The following is a 10,561-nucleotide window of genomic DNA, read 5'->3' on the forward strand; positions in this document are numbered from 1 at the left end:
CACCGGCTCGTGGATACTCATCTAAAATACAAAAAGTGCTCCAATTTACATATTTTATCCCAAAATCCTTCCACATCAGTTCATGTAAAAATGTCTAAATATACATGATGTCTTGCAAAATGAACAGTAACCGTGTATATATGCACGGTTACTGTTCACTGTGTAAACGATTTTTTTAATATTATTTTCTCTCCTCTGTCAAACTACTTCTCTTCCTCAACCATTACAACAACCCAGAGCGCTAGAATAACCACCCAACCACCAAACCCAGCACCACCACAAACACCGCAATCTAGCATAGAGTATTAACTAAACTCAACTGAAAATTAACCCAAACACATCCACAGACAAATCAACATAGAGATACTCGTGCTCAAAAGTGAAAAAAAAAAAAAAAAAAAAAAAAAAAAAAACAGAGATACACTTGACTGGAACGATCGGAGCTCATGAGCCTCGCTTGATCAGAACTTGTGGGTATGGGTCTTGCCTGATTGGAGCTAGGGAGATATCGGTGCTTACCTGATCGGAGCTATGGATCGGAGCTAGGGAGATCGGTATAGAAATGATTCAGAAAATTGATTCAGAAAGGGAGATCGATATAGAGATGATCAGTATAGAGATGATCAGAGCTAGGGAGCTGTGGATCGGTATAGAGCGAGAGGGAGAGTTGATTCAGATTTGGGTATAGAGATGGGTTATGGGTGTAGAGAGCTGTATCAGAAAAAATGGGTTCAGAGAGAGAGAGAGAGAGAACGCGCCTATAATAAAGGGGTTGGTTGAGGAAATAATAAAAAAATTGAGAAAATTGATTATTTAAATAAAGGAGGTGATAAAATAGATGAACTGATGTAGGTGTTTTGTAAAAGTGAATGTGTAACATAAAAAAAGTAGGTTTTTAGTATAAAAATGGATGTATAAGATGTGGTTGCTCTTACAAGTTTAAAAATAATGCTACCTATCTTTCTTTTCTATTTCACCAGCTTCATGTTAGCCAAAGAGTGAAGCTGAAAACCGGGTCAAATGCATTTAAAACTAATAGTCGTGTGAAGAAGTCAGTCACAATTACTTAAAGAGTGCTAAATTATAACCATGTGAGATTCTCATTTCACTGTCATGAATCACATGAAATTGTCCCATTCTTCTATCACAAAGAATGAAGATAATAAATATATAATAAGTTGAAATAATTCATAATATTGCATTAAGTAACTCCAATTGATCACTTGGTTTAATCAGCAGTATAAGATCTTTCCCATTGAGATAGGAAAATGAAGTGGGATTATATTGCACATTTGCACTTCATAATTACCTTTTCATAATCAAATCAGATGACCATAGATTTATCATCTTTCTCTTAAAGGGGAAATTATACTTTACCATCCGAAACTATACATGAGATTACACTTTGCACTCTAAATTATTTGAATGCACACTTTGCACTCTAAACTATCACACTTATCACACTTGGCACTTTGACATTAATTTTGTGGTTAAGTTAAACAGAAATTAATAGCACGTGACTTCTACATGATTTTTCTTAGGTGACATTGTATAAAGACCAAAACACCCTTTGCTTGTTAAAGCTCTGTTTGCCTCTATGGGAAAATACCCAAAAAAGATTTCAATGAAAAATTGGGTTTAATAGGATTGTTTAAGGAAGAAAATAGTAATTCATGGTGTGGAGAGGCATTTGTGTTTGTAAGAATTAAGAGGGAAATGAAATAAAGTGCTTTTAGAATATGCTCAAAAAAAGCCAGTCTTGAATTCTTTGGTATTTTCCTTGTTCTCTAGGAAATTAATCAGGTTTTTCGCTTTATTTTTTTTCAACACAGAAGACAAAAAATTCAAAGCTAAAATTTAGAGAAAGTGGATGTTTGCAAAATATTAAATGGAAGTTAGGCTTTTTTTTTGTTATTAAACTTTGCATTTGGAGTTGTTGAAACTTGGAACAAGCTATGGTTATTGTACAGTGACGAAAGTGGTATTAAATGACTTTACCCTTGTGGTGTTAATTCATTTTTTTTTTTTTGAGAAATAATTACAACATGCTGCAAACCCCGCAGCTCGAACCCTTTCCCCCTTAGACCCCCAAGCACTTTGTGCATGGAGAGGTGCCAATTCAGCTACAAGGCCTTTGGCATGTTAATTCATTTTTTTAGTTGTAAATATTCTTACCTTTTTTGGTTGATGCAAAGTTCATCTCTGAAGTTGATGAAAGCAAGAGTCTTGGACTAGGGGAGCGAAGCGAGAGACAAAGAGACTGGGGAAGAAGATGCGTAACAGTGAGGGATAGTTAATAAAGGGCAATTTGGTCTTTTGATTGTTGTTGCTGTCACATAACTTACATGAGTCTAAATTCTGTTAAAATTAACAGTTAACTAAATGGTGGGGTACAAAGTATGATAAGTGTGATAGTTTAGGGTGCAAAGTGTGCATTCGAATAGTTTAAAGTGTAAAGTGTGATCTGGTGTATAGTTTAGGGTTGTAAAGTGTAATTTTCTCTTTTTTTAGAATGTGCTAGCTTCTTTGTGATTATTACATTAATATTTGATTATTGAAAACAAAATCCAGACTATTCAGATTTTGGTCCATTAATCATAATGAGAGGTGAAAATTGGAAATAGCAAACGTGCCTTTTTATCTGGACAATTTGTTTTTGCACAAAATCTAACTGGTGGTGTTGTTACAGTAATTCAATAGCCATACAGATTTGGCACCGTGCAATGGATGACTAACAGGAAGTCTGGTACAACATAACCAGAATAGGGAACTAGATGAGAGCCTAAACTCGAATTGGGTAGAGAAGATATGAAGAATTTGTGCTAAAGATTCGAACTAAATAAATGCAAAAAGAAAAAAATATATATAGAAAAAGGTAAAAACCTGAAAGGAGAAATTGTGCTAAAGCTTCAAACTAAATAATAGTGCTTATAGATGAGGTTAGACTCAAAGGTGCACTTTGCTAAACCTGATGTAGCCTTAGTTAGACTCAAATGTGCACTTTGCTAATCCTGAGGTAGCCTTAGTTTCCAAAAGGGAATGCATGTGCTTCACCCTTTAACGGGACAAAAGTAATTTTTAGGTACTTCTGGAGCATGGTAAATGGTGTTTACTTCTCTTATATTCATGGTTGGGTCTAACACATTCAATTCATGGTGAGGTCCACCATGAATGTGAAAGGAGGAAACACCATTTCATTATACTCTGGGAGTATTTAAGAATTTTCCCTATAACGGAGGTTCAGAATCTATTTTGAATGCCCACACATTAACTGCACTGCCCCTGTCGTCTATGTAGACAATTCTTACTGCAACTTGCTTGTCACTTGCTACAGCATCCACATTGCACTTGACCCAGCCCGAGGGAGAAGAGTTCCATTTCACTATTTACATTAAAATCTCAGAAATGAATAAAAAAAAATCATGAAAAAAAAAGTTGGTTAGAAATTTTTCATCTTAAGAAGTGAGAAATGTTTCAATACTATATTGAGATGAAAAATAACTAATTAAATATATGTAAAAAAAAAAAAAAAACGTCTCTTTTAAACTTATCACTGGAAGCCTCAAACTGTATTGAGTCGCCCTGAAGTCCATTGGCTCTACGGATTTAACAGGGCATAAAACTTTAGCTGAGTTGGAAGGCACCAATAGCCTCACAGACCCGCCTATTAAGTCCTTGAATTTTTAAAACCTTCCCATTGATGCTCTCTTTTCAATTGTTAAGTTTCTTGAAGTTCACAGGAAAGACTTGAACTATGTTACCAAGCATTAAATCTACCACATATAGGAGAGAGAGAGAATTTCTATGTATGTGCAATGGATTATCTAACTCTTGTTAAGAGAATTTCTTTAACTCTTAGTTAATGTCATTCTTTGCAAATATAGTTTTGGTTTCCACTAAAAGAAAAATATGACTATTCTATGTTGAAAACATGATTGATCATGAAAGTTCGATATTTCTTCACTTCTTATATGTCTTTGAGGTAATGAACATGAGAGCTAGTACAACATCAAATCTTTCTTAAGCCTAGTGCAAACGCAAACCAGTTTAACATTTAAGAATAAATGAACTTGGGTCATGTGTTCGCATCAGGCCTTACAAGTTGGCATATTTAGAGTGCGTTTGGGAAGCGCGTTTTGCGCTTCCCAGACGCACGTTTACGTTTCACAATTTTTTTTTTTTTTTTTTGTCAAGCAGTAACTTTTTGACTTTTCTTGTGTAAACAGTGCTTTTATGTACTGTTCATGGATCCCACAAAATACACTTTTCAGCAACTTTTTCATTAAAAATTGTAAGGTTGAATTTATTCAACCATCTTATTGGCTTTATTCCGTGCCAAATTTGCTTGTAATTCAGCATTTAGTAACCCTGTATTTAGGTGGGTTTGATGTAAGGGTAGTGAGTGAGATAGAGTGAAGTTTGCTCAAGAGTGTGCAAGAAAACAGAGTGTCGCGGCTGGGACTCGCGGGTGACTCGCGGCTGCAAGCCGCCAGAAGCAGCACACGTGCCAAGCATGCTGGAAGATGAACAGTCATGCTAGCTGGAGCACTACAGGGACAAAACAGGACAACTGGCCATACGGTTATCTCGCGACTGGATCTCGCGACTTAGTCAAGCCGCGAGCCACCCCTGTTTTGTAAAAACCTGACGTTTCACATTCCTCTCCACTCCAGTATAAATACCCCTATTACCCACGATTGAAAGAGAGCTTCCAGAGAGAATTTTGAGAGAGAAACCCTAGAGAAAAACTAGATTGATTCACACACAATCTATACCTTAGAGACTCTTCAAATTCCTCAACTCTCTTCCTCTCCATTGTCAAATCCTTGAGAGGCTTTATACCAAACCAGGTTCTCACCATCATCATCATTGTGAGACTGCTGTTTGGATTTCTGGGAAGCAGTTAGGAAGGAACCAATCTTCATTGGTTGATGCTACGGTCTAGTAGCGGAATCCGGGAAGCTAGAAAAGAAAAAGGTTCGGCGTAACCTCGTTGGAGCAAGAAGCTTGGAGGGCTTAGGTGCACTGGGTAGATTAGGCTTGGAGGGTCTATTGCTGTCCTTGTATCCCAACTATATTTTCTAGTGGATTGATTACCGCTTGGAGGGCGGCGGAGAGGTTTTTCGCCGAGGGCTTCGGTTTCCTCTTCGATAACACATCGCGTGTTGTCTTTGTGTTTGCATCTTCCTTCCTCTCTATCTTTGCCTTTTTATTTATCTGCTGTGGATATTAATCTGTTATGGCTTAGATAGTATTTAATCAATTTCGTTTGATAGCATATGTTAAGTTTCCGCACACTAGTTGTTTGACATATTGCTTGAATTGATTAAGTTGTTATTTGGGGGTCTAAACGTTCAAAGGTGTTTTTGTACACGTTTTTGAACTTTCAAAAATAGGTCCCACGATACTATTCACACATTTAAAAATTATTTTGCTACAGTGTTTTTCAGTTTTCAGTTTCAGTTTTCAGTTTTCAGCTGTATCCAAACGGACCCAATCTCAGTGTTAAAGGCGATGCTTGTCATATAATTTTTATTTTTTGGATCTAAACTTAAAATCTAGGTTGACAACCAGACTAAAATTTAGTCACTCTATATGTGGCTAACACTGACTAATTTGTTGAGTTTCATGGCAGACCCACCAAAACATTTGGGACAAAGCTTGGTTTTGTTGGATATAAACTTAAGAATTAGAGAAAAATGCCTTTCAACTTTTATTTATTTATTAGTCGTAGACCCACGTGATATGTGGAAATAAATAATTATTTTGCATTGTAATATAATGTATAATATTTTCTCTAAAATTTGTTGAAGATAATTTGTTTTCCCTAAAAATTAATTTGTTTCTATTCTGTCCAATTAGGTCTACTTTGGTCACATTCAATCCAATTAGGTCTACTTCGGTCCACCCGGTCAATTTCAGTCTTCTTTAGTCCATTTTAGACTAATTGGACCATAAATTGATTCATTTTGTAAGTAGCCTTTTCAAGTTTAACTCAAAAATTCATTTTTTCCCTTAATTTTTGGATTGAAAAGTATGAAATTTTATTATATTTGGACTAAACTCTTTAGTTTTGAGTTAAAAAATACTAAGAAAATAGACATTAGAAATTAGAAATATGAGCCATAAATGCAATAAAAATGATAAATATTCAAAAGTCTGATTTAGGCCACATTGGTTCTATTTGGTCTAATCTGTTCTCATCGGTCCAATTTGGTCCTATTCAATCCATTTGGTCCTATTTAGTGTATTCTTTCCACTAAAGTTCCATTCGGTCCACTTCAGTACATTCGGTCTTAATTTAGTTCACTTCGGTCCACATTGGCTCTATTCAGTCCATATTGGTCCTATTGGGTCCATTCTGTCCACTTTAGTCGTATTCGGTCCACTTTGGTTCTATTTTGTCCTAGTCTGTCCATGCTATCCACTTTGGTCCACATCAGTCCTATTCGGATTATTCGGTCCAATTTGGTCCTAATCTGTCCACTTTGGTTTTATTCAGTCCACATTGGTTCTATTCCGTCCATTCAGTCTACATTGGTCCTATTCGGTCCAATTTGGTCCTATTCAGTCCATTCTTTCCACTTTGGTCCTAATCTGTCCATTGGTTCTTATTCGGTCCACTTTGCTCCCATTTGGTCCAATTTGGTCCCGTTCGGTCCATTATGTTTACTTTGTTCCTAATCTGTCCATAGGTTCTTATTCGGTCCATTCAGTCTACCTTTTTCCTATTCAGTCCATTCGGTCCACTTCAGTCTATTTTGGTCTACTTTAATCTATTTTTGTGCACTTAGATAATGGGAAAAAACATGTTTGGGTTGAAAACACCTACTCTAAATCCAAATTTATTTTAAAAAATATAAATCTCAAACTTGTAATATCTAAAATCTTAGGCATAACATTTATTGTTACTATGTTTTTATTGAGTCACATTAACGTAGCATTTTAGTCCACTTCGGTACATTTAAATTTAAGTTAAAACCTTTCTAAATATAAATGCTATGAATATACAAATATAATCTTTATAATAGTTATTCATTTGTTATAACGTCGTCACTTTTAAAGGAATTGCATGAGGTTGACTATATATTTAAGCAAAAGAGAAAATAGCTAAAACTTAGGAGAACTTGGGACCAGACCCTAGCCGCTAAGATTGGGCTAGGTTGGAGGCCCAGTACAACTAATTTGTAGAGATGGATGGTCAAGGTCAACACTTCAATCTCTTGCAGCCACTAGTTAATGATTAAAGAAAGGAAAATAGCAAGGATGATAATGCATGTAAAGAATTATTGCTAGAAACGAGAGACTCTTATTTAAATACTTCCTCGGGTTGGCTGAGGAGCAACTGCTATTTGGGTATACACTTTTTGATTTTATAATGATCACTTTTCTCTCTATTTCCCTATTTCTCTCCCTAAACTTTTTCCCATCACCATTCAAGGAGGATCTTACCTCTTATTTATAGTCATTAGGATTACATCCTAGCCTTCCATTTGGAGGACTGTTGATCTCTCTTTGGATACTTGTCCCATCGTTGCCTTGTTGGTGGTGGTAGAGTAAGCTGTAAGCTGTAGGCTATGGGAGCATTGTTTAGGGGTCATTCTGTCATTAATGTGGCAGGTTGAGTTAGTGTAGTACATTGAATGTGGAGGTGATGGATGCTTTATCTAGAAGTTTCCTCTCACTCTTATTCTTACGCTATAACGATTCTCCTCGGTTTCCCATTTTGTTGCCCTTATTCCCTAGAAGCATTTGCTCCTCAGGCAGTTTGCCCTCCTCGATTCACTGATCCACCCAATTGTTCTGATTAGGCCGGGTTTGATTTGATGAACAATTGGGCCCAAGTATACCTCAAGTAAATCCCTTTGATGGTTCACTCTCTTCGGTCTTCCACCCCCCACAGTATATATGTATAATTTTTATTTAAATAAATTATTCAACTTAATTCATTCTCTTAAAAGAGATTATCATGATAATCAAAACTCATATCAAACTTATTCTGAATATGTATAATTTATTCTCTAAATTTTATTGTAGAGAGAAAGAGACTACTTGTAATGAGGAACTAAAAAATACAATACCAAAACGTATGAACCCAAACTAGAGTTTTAAAAATCACAATGATTCATCAATATAAAGTAGAATTAAAAATTGTGAGAGAGAAAGAGAGAGAGAGAGAGAGAGAGACCACTTTTTCAAGAGAGAATGTGAGAGAGAATGATAAGAAATTTATAGAAAATAATATGCGAAGAAAAAAAGTAAAAATAAAAAATATAATAATAAACACCAAATTATCCAAATCATGTTATGTAATAGCATAACATTATATTCTTATATACTATCTTTATAATGCAATATGATAACATCTATGAAATCAAAGAGAATAAAAAAGATAAAAATGCAAAACTTAATCACATAAACTCAACTCAAAGTAGAATTCCAAATAATACAAAAATTCATCAACCTAAAGTACAGATGCAAGAAAAATAAAATCCACCAAAAATGAGAAGAAAAAAAATTTGAGAGAAAGAAATAACCTTTTGTGTGTAGGAAAACTATTTATAAAATGGGAAAGAGAATTGTAAATTTATAGTAAGACAAGGGGAATGAGAAAAGCAAAAAATAAAGGAAGATAAATGAATAAAGGAAAAGTGATATTAAGGTAAACAATAGTGGGAAAATGAAAATGTAAAAGGGAGGAGAAAAGTTAGAAAAAGTGTAAAATAAGTTGGGAAATCAATAGGGAAAAAAAAAGAGTTAAAAAAAAGAGAAAGAATGTTGAAAATAGGTGGATGATGTGGTTGTTGATGTGGCTCAACAAAAGCGTGGCAACAATAAATATTATGCTTTTAACTTTTAGATATATATAGATAAATTAAGAAGTTTTGAAAATAATCTAATTCAACTTCTTGTTCTCTCAATTTTGCTTCAGGAACTCATGCCTTCTTTGCCTAATTATGTTGAAGCTCATTTGAAGCTTTCATAGCTTGGGTGAGTAAGAAACATTTTTTACTTTATTGTTTCCTTGAACTACCTAATTGCATTGCAAAGTATCTCCTCCAACTTTGCTCCTCAATCTAACTATCAATTATTATATCCCTTCTTTAGATTTGCTAATGCTGAATAAAGGATTGAAGCGGTAAAATGCGACTGCTTCTGGTGTCTAATCTTTATAAGGTGGTTTATTCTGGCTATGTTTGTTATTACCTTGCTATTAGAATCTGTAACGAAACAGATGCAAAAACGGTTAACATTGGTGCTTGGTTTGTACACTTGGCGTGGCCATCATGACTTATGAGAAGCAATAGACCTGTCAACTTATTCTTAGGAATGAATAAATCATTGTTTTGTTGTAGCTTGTATTTTCAGATTATCTTTTCCTATATATAAGATGACCAAATCCTTACACAACCTGTGTACTGTTTGGTGTTTTTTCTGTTCTTAGTAAAATTTTACTTACAAATTTTAGTATTTTACTATTGCAGAGAATGTCTAGAAATAGTCCAAAATCTGACTGCCGAAAATAACAAACAAAAATAATCTACTAGTGAAGTTTGATCAAGTGGATTGTGTTAGGTTTAGCATTGGCAAATCCCATAACATTGTAACTTTCAAGCCATTCTAATGTGTTCACTAGACTAGAGTCTTTTCATGTTCAAGAGAATGTGTTTTGTGTGGAAGATGTAGCTCAAGCTGTGCAGGAAAAACAGTGTTCGACTGCTCTTTGATTGAGGCTTGATCAATTGAGAATCGTGGCTTACATGTTTTTAAGTCCATAAAATCGATTGTGACTAGGTTTTCGTACGCTACCATGATAAAGTATGAAAACAATTTGAATATAATTGTCTAGCTGAAAACTTTTGTATTGCATGCTTGTTCTTCCACTTTGTTTTGGATCCTACATTTACATAGTGGTTTTTTCAGTTGTATCTTTCTCTGTGTCATCTATTCAGTTATATAATTTGTCACGAGTGTAGTAGCATACCCAGTATATGTTTGATGGTTGATCCTGTTATCTGGTTGATTGCCAATGCTTAATTACTGATTGTTTTTTTTCATTGATCAAGGAGTATTGTGGTTTCAAAAAGTTCTCTTTTATCATTGAAAGATTAATTGTGGATGAACTGTCTCTAAGTAGTGCGAGAAAAAATGAAGCCATGAGCTCTAATTTAACAGCTCTTCCTTATAAGTTCTAGGGGAGGGTGAGGGTGAGGCCGTAGCTTCAAAATCCATTAGATACATGTGTAACTTACCAATAATAAAATAAAAATAGAAAATCGCAAGGAAAATGGAAGAAAGAGGTATACAACTTGTGTATATGGATGCAAAAACGACTTTGTTTTTCATTTTAGGTTAGCATCAGTACCTGATTGGCATTTTTTGAAGTATAAAGGAGGTAATTTTTCTTATTAATCTCCTGCGGCTTCACAACCTACCATTCATTTACATACACATAATTTTACAGAATTCACTAATTTCATTGACATGCACATATTTTACTGAATTTACCATGATGTTTTGTCTGGATATGATAGTAAGCAGTTAAATTATGCACCTTATT

The sequence above is a fragment of the Quercus lobata genome, chromosome 11, assembly GCF_001633185.2.
Source record: "Quercus lobata isolate SW786 chromosome 11, ValleyOak3.0 Primary Assembly, whole genome shotgun sequence".
Classification (NCBI taxonomy): domain Eukaryota; kingdom Viridiplantae; phylum Streptophyta; class Magnoliopsida; order Fagales; family Fagaceae; genus Quercus; species Quercus lobata.